Here is a 14564-nt window from a genome sequence, read left to right as displayed (position 1 = left end):
TCAATTTTACAATATTTAATTATTTTTTAATTATTCAATTTTACAAAAGTTTAATTATTTTTTGAAATTAAATAAATAAAATTATCAACAAAATAAATAAAAATTACCTATAATTAAATTGTAAATATTATTTATGTTTATTTTTATAATTATAAAAAAAGTGAATACACTAAAGTCCTTTTGTCTATTCCAATGATGGATTTGAGGGAGGGTGAGTAGATGGTTGAGCAAGGATGAATTTAAGGGTGACTTTAGTATTTGCTTCATGACATCTGAGCTTATTTAGGAAGATGGAGTTGAAGGAGGCCTCGAGATTCTTATCATTTCATTTTGAAGAGATAAAGAAGGAAAGACATGTCATCACATGAGTTTGACGTTTTTGTCCATAATATTTACATATGATATGAGTGCTAAATGGTTTTTTATTAATAAAAAAATATTTTTAAAATTCATGTTATACTCTAAATTATTAAAAAGCTAAGTATATATTTCTTTTATCTGTTTGTTATGTATAACATATAATAACATACAGTAAACATTCTTTTAAATTTGCATTTTGATCTTGACCTTTTCATGCGGACTTATGAAATTTTAAAAGTCATATTATAATATGGAATATTATAAGTCATATAATTATAATATCAAATATTATGAGTGTTTAGAATTTGTTGGGATGATGAAAATTTAAGAGATACAAGATATGTTACACGAGAAACTTTTTATTTTATTTTATTCATATCTTCTATCTCTCTCATATATAATATAACAAAATGTAATAAAATATAAAGTCAAATGACTTTACGTGATTTTTTCTTAAAATAAAGTCAAAAAAATTTTCATCCGAAAATTGTCCCTTTCCAAATGCGAATTTAGGCAAGATGCGAACTTAAATGACTGTGGACTTAGGCGAATATATATTGTATTTATTTTTTTATTAATTTGAAACAACAGTCATATCATGTAAATTATTGAAAAGTAATATATATATATATATATATATTAATAATAAAAGATATATTAATTATTATGATAGAATAAAGGAAATAATAATAGTAATATAATAATGTTAAAACTAATAATATTAAAAATAATAATAATAATTGTAAGACCCGGGAAAAATAAATAAATATTTATTTAATAAATGCAACAGCAAGAATCCTTAAGTTAATTAATGTGGAAAAAGAAGATAAGAAATAGTACTTACTTAAGTGGTTAAGAGTACTTAATTGTGTTAAGAGAACTTAGGTTCAAGTCATGTATGTGCCAATTATATGTTAATTTAATTGTTTATTATTTTTAATAAAATATTGGACATATAATTCTATATGCTAATGGAGAATGTGAGAGCACTGAAAATACAATATATATATATATATATATATATATATATATATATATATATATATATATTATACATCTAAATGTGCCGTGACAAATGCATTATAATATATTAGTTTGGAGAAAACGGTTTAAGATGTTTGGAGTTGCAGAAGTGAATGAAGCATTGTAGGATTGGTGATTTGCTTTACTTTTGGTTTGATGGATGAGTGTACATAGATGTTTCTTTTATGCATCATAAGTAAATCTTTCGATTATTAGGTTTTGGAAAATTACAGGGAATATTGTTTAGTTTAAAGTTTATAATAAATCATACAATTTTCAAGAAAAGGAAATTAAATGCAGATGAATATATTATATATATTTTAGGATTATGATGTATAAATATGTATAATAATAAGGGAATAAGTAACGTGCAAGTGTGGGAGTATAATTTTTTTTAGTTTGGCAATAGTTTAAATTTTCAGGTGACATTATGGTTTTGTTAGGTGGCGTCAAATTAAATTATATATGAGCATAATAAAAGTAGTTTTTTTTGCTTTGTATGCGAATTCATATAATATAAAAGATAGCATGTATAATTTTTGTAAATTGTTTAGAAACCTGAGAAATTATTATTATATAAAATGAATAAATAAATAAACTTCAATTGTTAGAATTTTATTTTGATTTAGTTAATGGCTAAATGTACGAGAGTTATATTATTACTTTGGGCATGATATTAATATAATATTAGTTATTTGTTTTTATTAAAGATTATTATTTGGTTTGTGGAAGTATATATTTATTTGTTTGGTTTTGATTAAGGTTTTATAATATAAAAATATAATTTCAAGTGATTAAGGGTTTATGATAGCATCATTGGATAATGATATGTTTAGTTTATTAGGTTTAATCTGATTTGGTGATTATTAAAATAATTTATAGTTGATAAAAGTTGGAAGATGTTATCAATTATTTTAAATATGCGAAAAAATTATATTTTATATGGTAGCATATTCTTGTTACATGCGGGATTTATGTTTACTACGATGGGAATGAACTTAAATACGTGTGAAATAACATGTTGAGATACATTTTATTGTTATGTTTGAATGATGAATGATGTATGTTTAGTATGATGTTGATAATTGTATGTTGTCAATGTGTTGTGATACATGTGATGATGTAATTTTGGAACATGATGTAGTGTATGAGTATGCATTTGGTAATATGGATGTGAGCATGGGTGACTGATGTGTTAAGAATCCGTTTTGGAGTGCCTAAACTAGTAGTTTCACGCTACTAGTATAGCGCCTCGCGACACGAGGGAAATCGCCAAGCGATGGTAGGAAAAAGGGAAGTTCGATGTGTTATGGCGCTCAGCGATGATGTGGAATCGCCAAACAGTCTGCACTGCCAATTCGTCTGGCAACGCTTAGGTTGGTGCAGTGGCAGGGTGCGTTTGTGATATATTTTGTATGGCTTGTGGTGTTGGTCCTGGTTTGGGATATGCTTGATCGTATCACGAGTGGGTAGGTTTGTGATTGGTGATGGAACGCATGGTTAATATGAGTGGGGAGGTTCATATTAGTGATACTCTCGTGTGAGGATACGAGCGGGGAGGTTCGTATGTTTCGTGCTCACACTTGAGAGTTGCTACAAGCGGGGATGTTCGTAGCTGGATGGATCACACATGTTGGACTACGGGCGGGGAGGTCCGTAGAGTTGAGCTACGAGCGAGGGGGTTCGTAGAGTTTGACCACGAGCGAACAGGTTCGTGGAAGCATTGGAATCCCCAAGACCAGCTTGAGTGTGTATCTTGTATAGTGCAATATGCTTTTCTTAATTTCGTTTAGATGTGTTGAGATGTGGACTTGGGCCAAGAGATGATTGATAGTGTCATGAGCGGGTAGGTTCATGATTAGTGATGAACACGTGATAATATGAGCGGGGAGGTTCATATTATGATGCTCTCATGTGAGGATACGAGTGGGGAGGTTCGTATGTTCTGTGCTCACACTTTAGAGTTACTGCGAGCGGGGAGGTTCGTAGCTGTTGGATCACGTGTGTTGGATTACGGGCGGGGAGGTCCGTAGAGTTGGACTACGAGCGGGGAGGTTCGTAGAGGTTGGACCACGAGCGGGCAGGTTCGTGGAAGCATGATATATCCTGGGTCCATGGCTAAGTAATTGTATGGGTAAATGGATTAGTAGTTTCATTTGTATAATGAGGTAATGATCTGAAATCCTTGGGTATCGATTGTTAAGATTAAGTAATTTAGATGGAATAAAGTAGTTTGGGGTAAATCTATATTTTTTTATTGTATATTTGTATTGTTATGAGCTCACCCTTTCTGTGTGTGTTTGGCGATGATCGTGTGACTTGTCACACGGGAGCAGATAATGTTTCAGGTGATGCTTGTGCGACATAAAGTCGGAGAGGGGCTAGCATGAGAAAGCCTTTTATGGTAGTTACTATCATTTTATTTTTAGATTTTTGTAAACCGTATTTTTACTGGAATATGAACTACTATGTATTATTAGAACATTATGGTTCAATTGGATGAGTTTAATAAATGTTTAAAATTTTCCACGATTTTGGGAAAGACAATAATAATAAATGTAAGTTTGTATTTATTTCCATTTTATTTTATTTAAATTAGTAATATTCAACCGAGATGTTACAATAATACTAATAAAGATAATATTAATAATACTAAAACTAATAATAATTATTATATTTTATTTTATACTAATTTTAATCATAGGGGAAAATTGTAATCTAACAATTTTATCTTTTTAAACATTATTTTATATCTAGCACATTCATCAAATCATCCTCAAATTTTTACAAATTTTATCTTCAAATTTTTTCACTTTCACCTCTTCATCCTTTGGAACAAATGACCTCACTTTCCTCTTTCCATCCCCTCAAATTAATCTACTCACTCTCTCACAAATTTAGTCTTAGAAGCAAACACACCCTAGTAATAATAGTTGGTAAAATTTTCGTATTAGGTACCGGAAAAGAAAGTAAATGAAGGGGAAAAATAGATTGTTTACATTAAATAAGAGAATATATTAAAATAATTTATTTTTGTGTATTATGAATGTAATATAAAAATAACTTTTAGAAATATAAAGTAAAATTGTACTAAATTTAAATAAAACTAAAAAAAAATATATTTTATTTATTATTTTAATGATTTTATTAGAGTTATTTATTTAAAAATAAAACTATATACGCATCTTCCTATGTAATATATATATATATATATATATATATATATATATATATATATATTTTGTAACGTCCCATTTAATTTATAAACGCAATTAAAGGAAACGTCACACATAAGATAGCATAACAACGCAGTCCTGGGGTTCCCAACATCACCCCTACAAAACTAGACACACCACGATGCCAACAAATGTAGGATAGCTGTTTAACTAAAAGTTACAATCTAAAAACCACGAATACAGGGGCCATAGCCCTAAAGAAAACACGAAAGAAAGAAGTGTGAGATCCAGCCCAGATGGCTAAGTAGCGGAGTCGCCATTCCCTTGTTGCCCATGAGAACCTCGCCCATCTGCTCCCATCAACCAAGTTGATGATCATCGCAAAAGAGAACAGCCACATACATCACAACCATGCAACAAAACGGGTAAGCTAGAGCCAACAACATATTCATCATGCAGTCAAATATATTTTTCTCATCTCATATCCACATAGCAACCAAACATGTTATGACTCTTCATTCAATACACTACGACTCGACTCGACTCATCCGGATACGTATAACTTGGTCGGATTCAGCGGATGCTTGCACTTGTGGTGAATATCCCTGCTCAACTCTGAGCTGCTCATCTCCGAGCTATGTGTTACAAGTGTTACGATAAATCAAATCTCCCTCACCACAAGGTTAGCCCTAAATGAATTTCAGGCCTCCTGCTACTCTCACCACAGGAGTCAGTCTGCTCTAAGTGAGACTAACTGGCCCCTTAGAGTGTCAGGATGCAGTCCTTACCTTGAATCCTTACCTAGTTATACAGATGGGGCACCACCATGGGCACCCACTAACAGGGGCCATGGAATTACGTCCCGACCACTGAAGCGCAACCCCAGAGGTCCCACCTAGAGACCTCAAGGAATTACACGCTGACACGGACCAATCATTCATAATTCAGCAATAAGAGAATATTAAATCATACTTTACAATTTCATATCAACCCTTGAAATCAATTCCTCATCTGCATCACATCTCAAATCTATGCCTCTGATCATCACCACCCCAATGAGTCTAGGGCTTCGTCTCACATTAATACCAGGTTCCTTTAGTACCAAACCTCTCATTCATTTCACATGCCAATAACATACCCAAACCATCGTACGCAATTCATGAATCATGCCAAACATACCTCATGCCCCATTATATATACATATATCACTCATCATACCATCATACTCAACCAAGACAGATCATTTAGGGACAAACAAACAGCCAGCCACTGCGCTGTCTCGCCCAGCACCTCGCTCAGGCGAGGCAGTCTCGCTCAGGCGAGTCCCCCTCTGCTCAAGCGAGGGCTCAAAACGAGGAAACAGGAACCACTGCGGGATCTCGCTTAGGCGAGATCCCTCTCGCTTAGGCGAGATCCCTCTCGCTTAGGCGAGATCCCTCTCGCCTGGGCGAGTGGTTCGCTCGCTCAAAAGCTGAGCAAGTCGCTTGGGCGACTTATCGCGATCGTCAGACTCGCTTAGGCGAGCCCGACTCGCCTGGGCGAGATTAACAGTTCTCGCCCTGGTTCACCTACAACAGATCCATCATTTCGTCCAACCAAACATACAAAACAGCCCACACATCCAGAACAACGATTTAATCCATGCAAACAGCTCACAAACTCAAGGAACGATAGAAAACAAACAACCTAGCTGAAACCCTAACTTCCCGTACCTGGAAAGCGGCTTAACAGAACTTCGACGCGGGACCTTGGAGCACGGCAGTTCGAGTGATGGACCTAAGAACTGGCGGAACAGCGGAGGACACGATTATTTTCAGACTTTAATCGGTGGAAAACGAAAGTAAAGTTTTAGGAGGTAAGTACAATAAGTTTAGAGTTACTTACATGGGGTAGAAATCGATAGCTGAGCTCTTGGGACGAACTGGTTCAAGACAAGGACAAACCCTAGCAGAGCTCTAGTGCGGAAGGGGTGACGACTGCTGATTTCTGCAAGAGTGAGGGTGAGTGTGGAATTAGGGCAGACCTGAGAACTTTATGCGTTGGGCCGGCCTTAGGCCCACTAATCTTAGGGCAGAAAAATAAGGTGGATTTTCATGGGCCTTACATATATATATATATATATATATATATATATATATATATATATATATATGCATTTACAGGAGCAAATAGATCATAAGTTACGGAAGGTATAAGCACAACGTAATTACTTCTTGCACCTATCAATTTTTACCAATGGTCCATATTTTTTGGAATTGTACTTTTATCTCTAAATGTTTTATTTGAAAGTTTTTCTATTGTGAAGATAGTGGTGAACATTTTTTTATGTGTGTGGATTGTTCGAGAAGTTGTGGTAGAAGTACTCGTATGAGGTGGTGATCATTTGCAAAGAGACAAGTTGGGATAGGTACATTAAAGTATGGAATGCATTTGCAAAATGGTGAAGGTAAGTGATAGAGGATTATCTCTTGATTATATAGAAGAAGAATGATGAGTTCATAACTCATCATGAAGTTATAGAGGACCTTCTAAGAAGAATAACAAAAAGCATGGTTAGAAGGGATGTAACATTCCGGTCGGATATTACTAATTTAAAATAAAATAAATAGAATCGATAATATAAACACATTAATTTAAATTGCCTTTTTTCCAAAACGAGGGAAAAGGAAAACCTTTATTAAATCTTTATTAATTTAAAATCCGCAAAATTTAAATATTACTACAACTTCCAAGTCTCATAAAAGTAAATTTTACAAAATATCCTAAATCCATAAATAATAAAAACTCGGTAAAAGCTTTTCCCAGCTAGCCCTCTCTCTGATGCTATGTCCCACCAGAACCACTTGCAACATTATTTGCTCCCGTGTAACGCATTACATGATCATTGCGAAACACAAGCAGATAGGGTGAGCTAACAATATCAAATTATATATACAATTCAATTATATATATGCATACACTCATCAAAGGAACTCTATCCTTTGATTCCATACCATACGGCCACCACCATGTTATCCATGTTCTACGTCTTTAGATTCTAACCTCAAGATACCCTTTGTTGTCTCCACTTACAAGCCACAACTTGTAGAACATGTGCCAGAAACATGTTACGGATCACACTCCGTAACACTAGGTGAAGTTCCCAATACGAACATAGTTCGTAACGCCCCAAGACTACCAACTCGTCAGCCAAATACTGAGGAGGACAATCTATCTGGACCCATCCGTACGAGCCACAACTTGCACACTCACACCGACAACACTCGCCAACCCGAGCCACAACTTAAGAGTTTCTTGTGTTCATCCGCCATCCCAAGCTACAACTCAAAAGATGTCATTCCGACCCACAACTCAAGAAATGCCACATGTTTACCCAATATCCCGAGTCACAACTCAAGGGATACCATTCCGAGCCACAACTCAAGGAATGCTACAACAAAGTTCATCCTTAAGGTTTCACCCAAAGCCTCGTAGGTCACACACATCCCAATCACCAAGCAATTACTTGACCATGGACTCAGGATATATAATACTTCCACAAACTTGCCCGCTCGTGGTCCTGCCTTTATGAACCTCCCTGCTCGTAGTCCAACTCTACGGACCTCCCCGCTCATAGTCCAACTCTATACACCTCCCCGCTCGTAGTCCAACACACGTGATCCAACAGCTACGAACCTCCCAGCTCGCAACAACCCTCAAGTTTGAGCACAGAACATATGAACCTCCCCACTCGTATCCTCACACGAGAGCATAATAATATGAACCTCCCCGTTCATATTATCACGTGTTCACCACCATCCATGAACTTACCCGCTCATGACACAAACAAGCATCTCCTGGTCCAAGTCCCATATCACAAACACACAAAACACAATCCAAAAGACCACACTGCTCTATATGATATCGCTTGGCGCTGCCTAAGCATCGCCAAGCGAAATCACAACATAGACCGCCTGGCGAAACCCTCTCTTCGCCAAGCGCCAGACAAAAACAGAGCCATTGTTTGACAATAGTCGCCTGGCAGAACCACCCTTGCCGCCAGGCGCCGAGCTATCCCAGTGGCCTCTATTTGGCCGCTATCGCCTAGCGACTCGCCCCACGTCGCCAGGTGCCATACCAGTAGAGTTAAGGCTACTAATTTTTGGCACTGAACAGGTTCTCAATGAACCCAACAATCCACAAGCAATCCAAAATATCAACCACACTTATGTAGTCATATTAGCATGATTGAATCACAATTGAACACATTCATATACCCAATGGGTTCATAGTTGAGATCATGCCATTACTCAATTATTAATAGAATTCACCATATATCACATGCATCAATCCCTATATATTCATATATATACTCCACCATTTAAATCCATGCAGCATTCAATTTCAACTTATGAATAACACATGCTCAAATCAAATATAAAGCAACAACCCTCTAACAACTTAAGTACATGATTCTATGCACCAATGCAAATTAATATAGAACTTCACACCTCATATGCAACAATTTAATTTATATTGATACACATGCATTCACCAATAAACCAATTCTCAACATGTGACTAACCCAAAGGAACATTTCAATTCAAGACACTTACAACATAACTCAATCATGCTTCATGCCACATTAGTAGTTACTTGAAATTATCAAGAGTTTATTCATGCATTTTAAAGACTTCCAAGCCAGCAATCATGAGTAACATATATCTCTAGCTACTGACCACCAAATCAAATCTCCACCGTTAAAAGTGAATAACAACATGTTATGGACCATTTGTAAAAATTTCATTTAAATCGGACGGTTAACGAATCGGGAAATGCAGTTTTACGAAAACTGCGGAGACCACAAAAACGTAATCGCCTAGTGATTAGATTTTGCCGCCCAGCGAAAATACACCAAAGATATGGCGCCTGGCCGTAGGAAACCATCGCCCGGCGGTCCTCGCTTCGCGAAAAACATGAGAAACAACATTTTTTTTTCACGAAAAAAACCCTATTCCACACATCCATGCATCGCCAAGCGGCAATTCATCACCACTAGGCGGTTTCCATCAGAGACATAGAAATGCACATCAAAAGGTATGTGTCGCTTGGCGGCTTCGAAGGCCCGCCAAGTGATTTTTGGAAAATTTCCAAGAACTCAACCCTATTCCAGAAAACACGAGAATCAAGCAATCATACATCACATTGTATACATGTTTACGCAATTAAACTAGAAAAACGAGAGGTACAACTCCCCCAACCTGGTAATCCTTGCCAAAATTTGAAATTGCTTGAGTTCTCCTTGCTCACGATCATTCCAACCCTTGTCTCCTCTCCAAGTTCTTTCTAAGCTCTTGATACCCTCTCTCTACTTAGCCCAAAACGCACTCTCCACGCTGCCAAAAATAGTCCCTCACTTGCTCTCTCTCTTCCTCTCCTTTTTTCCACCTTAAACTCACTTAACTATGCTTAATTGTTCATAAAAATTAAAATGGAATTAAGAGACTCATTAATGGCCATCGAATTCCATTTTCCATGCCAAAAATGATTTTAGCAAAAAGAAAACTTAATTCATGTCAATCAAGGTTCAAACACACAACCAATCAATCCCAAAGTCCTTTCATAACAACCAAATACTCTTAACCAATTGAGCTAGTACTTTTTCCACATCATGAAAGATAGCATTAATTGCCATAAAGTCTCCCACTACCCTCATTTATTAATTATTTATTTATTTAATTAATCAAATTCGTCGGGTCTTACAAGGGAGGCCTATAATCCTTCTTCCATTTCTTTGTTTTATATTACCTTATGTTGAGTATTCCCTAAGTTGCTTTTTGTTGACTTGACTTTGATAAACTTGTTGACCTTTTTCTTTGTTTGTTTTATAGGTTAAACTTATGCTAATTAAGAGTGGGATAACAATAATTGGAGTGGAGGAGAGCATGACCTTGCATCCAAACAACTTTGCACATGCGAAGGAGAGAGGAAAGCAAAAAGCAAAAGCAACGTGTATCATGTACCACATGGTACATGTACCTTGGCCACACACCATGAAGGCCTTGGACACACACCATGAGGAGGCCACCATTTCCATCCAAAGTTGTCTTCTTTTAACCTAATGTTAACCTAGTTTCTAGAAGTTAGCTTTTGGTATTTGTAGAGACACATTTAAGTCATATTTTCTTTGCTTATAGACCACTCATGCTCACCTATTTATGGGGCTCTACTTAACTTGTAAAAGGGTTGAATAATTTGAGTTATATACACCTAGATTCAACCATTGTGAGGAGCTCTCTCCATAGGAGTGTCAATTTCACTAGCCTTATCTTGAGCTAGCTCTCAAGTGGCAGCATCATCACTCATCTAAAGAGTTGGTTTGCCTTTGTGTCCCCCCCCTAAGTGGCGTGCCAACACTTGTCTCCCCTTCCCCTTTCATGTTGATAATGTTGTTGTGAAGCGATCAAATTAATCATGCATATTCACCTAAATTGCAAAACAAAATAATCAAACTAAATATTTGAGTATAAACAAAACATGAACAAGTCACTCAAGAAAAGTAAGAATGACACATGGTGGTCCATCCTTTACATTAAGGCTCAAGAGTCACAAGGTCAAATTCTTTCACAAAAGATTTAATCAATAAATTATCAAATAAACTCAATTAGCAAATCACATAAATAATTCACTTATATCAACATGACTCTTATTTTCCCAAAAATATGATTATCCAGTTACTAAATCAAATCCTACAATCCAATGTCAATATGTTTTATAGAAAACAGGGAAATATTTTTTTGTGGATTTCTTATGAAATATATTATTTACAAGTTTCACCAAGTAAAAAGTTACTTCTTTCACAATTTTCTCAAAAAGAAATCACAATTTTTTTAAATCAAAATAAAAACAAAAATTGAAAAAGAAAAGAAAAAAAAAATCCTACTACGAGTTGTCTCTCCCACACTTATTTCAAAAATTGTCCTTGATGGACTTATTTTAGGAAGAAGTCAAAAAATTATGTGACTTTTGGCTCAATTCGGTCATATATCAAAATTTATTTTCTTTAATTTTTCCAAGTACAAGTAAGCTTGTACATTTTTTTAATATTTACATTTTTATTTTTATAACTAAAAATATAAACACGTATTTTTGAAAAATTTCTAAATTTTTTATTAAAATCAAAAGTAGAAAACAAATATGCATGCAATTTTAATTTTCTATCAATAATGCTATCAAGTGAATTTGAATCTAACCTCTTTTCATGTTATAACAACATTTCTTATTTCTCCACAGCCATGTTAATAAAGATCACCACTAAAAATTTATTTTCATTGTTTACATCAACAAACTTGATGTGTGGAGTGTGTGGCTTCAACTCAATTTGTGCATCATCAGGTCCATTAGGGAGGTTATCCAAATCATCAGTAATCCTTGTAATCTCATCCTATGAGCAAAGAATTACACCAGAAGTAGTTTACTCTACTGCTTTATCATTAATCAAGTAAGTTATAGTAGTAGATACTTTAAATGCATCTTCCAATATTGTTGTTTCTTCAATTGCACTTGGTTCCTCCATTGTATTATTCTCACAACTTGGTTTTGAAAATGATCGTTTGTACTCATATCATCATCAGTAGGTACAACTTTATATTCATATTGAGCATCATTAACATATCCATCAATATACATATTGGTGTAAGAATGTTCAATTTCTTCATCAACTTCAACAACATCCTTAGTATAATTAATATGTCCATCAATAGTCATATTACTATGAGCATCATCATACATATCAGTAGATATCTTAGTGTGATGTGATTCTGCTGTATCCATCTGAAGTTTCATTTCATTGATTTCTTGTTGATCTGTCTTATTTATCTTCATCATTTCAGTTATCATATTCATCAAAATTTCCAAAGTGATCTTTCTAATTGTATCATTAATTAGTTGACTTAAATCTTCAAACATTTGTTGAGCTCTAATGGCCAACTTTAAAAACATATCTTTTATTTCATAACAAAGTGCTTTAAATTATGGAGTTTTAGGAAATCTTTAATAGGATTGGAGGGTGGTATTAATAGTTACAAGTAATTCTACAAAGTTTTGTTACTTGCATCCTCCAACATATCATACAGTATTTGCTTATTTTCATACCACTATTGCTCAATATTTTTGCATCATTGATCAACTAGCAACCTTTCATCCATGGCCTCTAATTTGTCTATAATTCCACCTGTAAGATCCGCGGAATTTAATTAATTAAATAATTAATTAATTAATAAATGCGGGAGGGTAATGCATTTATGACATTAAATTATGTTATGTATGACGTGGAAAAGTACTAGCTCAAGTGGTTGAGAGTACTTTGTTTGTGTGAGAGGACTTGGGTTTGAGTCCTATGTATGCCAATTGTGTGTGTTTGTTATTATTGTTTTAATGTGTTGGGTCACGTTTTTGTATGAGATAATGCTTGAATTGTGTGTGTTAGCAAGAAACATAAGTTGGCCTGGTGGTTTAGCTTTGATTTGGCATTGGGAAGGTCATGGGTTCGAACCTTGGTGAGTTAAAATTTAACTCTTGCTTTAGAGGGAGGACGAAATTTGAGAGTGAAAGGGGAAATGGGAGTGAAGTAGAGAGGGGAAACGGTAGTGGTGGTACGTTCAGTCCTTGGTGATCAAAGGAATCCTTCAACATGGTTGTGGCCATGAGAAGAACTGGAATCCTTCAACATGGTTGTGGCCATGAGAAGAACTGGAACGAGGTTTCCTGATGTACCTACTATACATGGTGGTGGCCATGTGGAGGGAAGGTAACAGACTTCCACTAGGTGCATCGGTGTACATGGTGGTGGCTATGTGATGGAAATGGAGTAAGGTTCTGTGGGAAAAATTTCCTGATGTACCTACTATACATGGTGGTGGCCATGTGGAGGGAAGGTAACGAGACTTCCACTAGGTGCATCGGTGTACATGGTGGTGGCCATGTGATGGAAATGGAGTAAGGTTCTGTGGGAAAAAATCATTGGCTTATCAAATTCTCTATCGAGCTATGAAAAAGATTCAACAAAAGACACAGAAACAAATCCACTATATGTTTTACGTCAGCTCATCCTATCTACTTGTGTTTGGCGATGATGGCCTACTTGACTAAACTCACAGTTTTGTATTTATGGACTTATTGATAATTTAATGAAGTTTTACATTTCCCGTGTTTTGAGAAGCGAGGTATTATTATTAAATGAGATTTTAATAAATGACGCTGACGTATTATTTCTATTTTATTTTATTAAATTCGTAATATCCGGACGAGATGTTACACCACCCATTAGTATCATAACTTTCTTGTAGGATGGTTGATGAATTCATATTTGTGCCCTCATTTAATGTTTAATTATGAGTATTTAATTGAATTTGTATGCTTAAAGAGTGATTTAATTGACAATTATGATGATTAGGTTATTTGAGCTTGTGTGATAAAAATGTCTTAAAAAGTGATTTTTAGTTGCATAAATTATTTTTGGATATTTTGACGTTTGTTGATGTAACTAAAGTTAAGATTAAGCGCTCATTTAAGGTGGAAAAATAATTTGATTGAAATTACAAAACACCTTTAAATAAGGCTAAAATTAGCAAGTTCTGGAAAAATCACTTTTGCACCCCTTAAATTACATATACATTCCCCTATTTCCAAATGGTCCAGACAAACTCTGGCCTACACCCCCTAGTTTCTAGTAAGTTACACTCCTCTTTCCACTCATAAATTAAGAGACTCAGATCATGCCATGTGGCAATCCTTCACTAATTAAATTGTCCAACCATGTGTTGCCACGTGTCATTATCCTATCACACTAAGCAAAAACTTTAGGGAGTTGAATGATAATTTGATAATTCAACATTTTCATCATATTTATATTCGTATTTTGACACACACAATGTATTTTTCAAATTTTAACCCATCTAAAAATACATAACACTTGTCTTCTTTACTCGTAACATTTGTTGTTGTTAATATTAAAATAATAAAATT

This window comes from Vigna unguiculata, chromosome 4, assembly GCF_037176805.1.
Source record: "Vigna unguiculata cultivar grain cowpea cultivar isolate G323 ecotype 2 chromosome 4, ASM3717680v1, whole genome shotgun sequence".
In the NCBI taxonomy this organism is placed as follows: domain Eukaryota; kingdom Viridiplantae; phylum Streptophyta; class Magnoliopsida; order Fabales; family Fabaceae; genus Vigna; species Vigna unguiculata.
Note: the sequence above shows the minus strand (reverse complement) of the source record.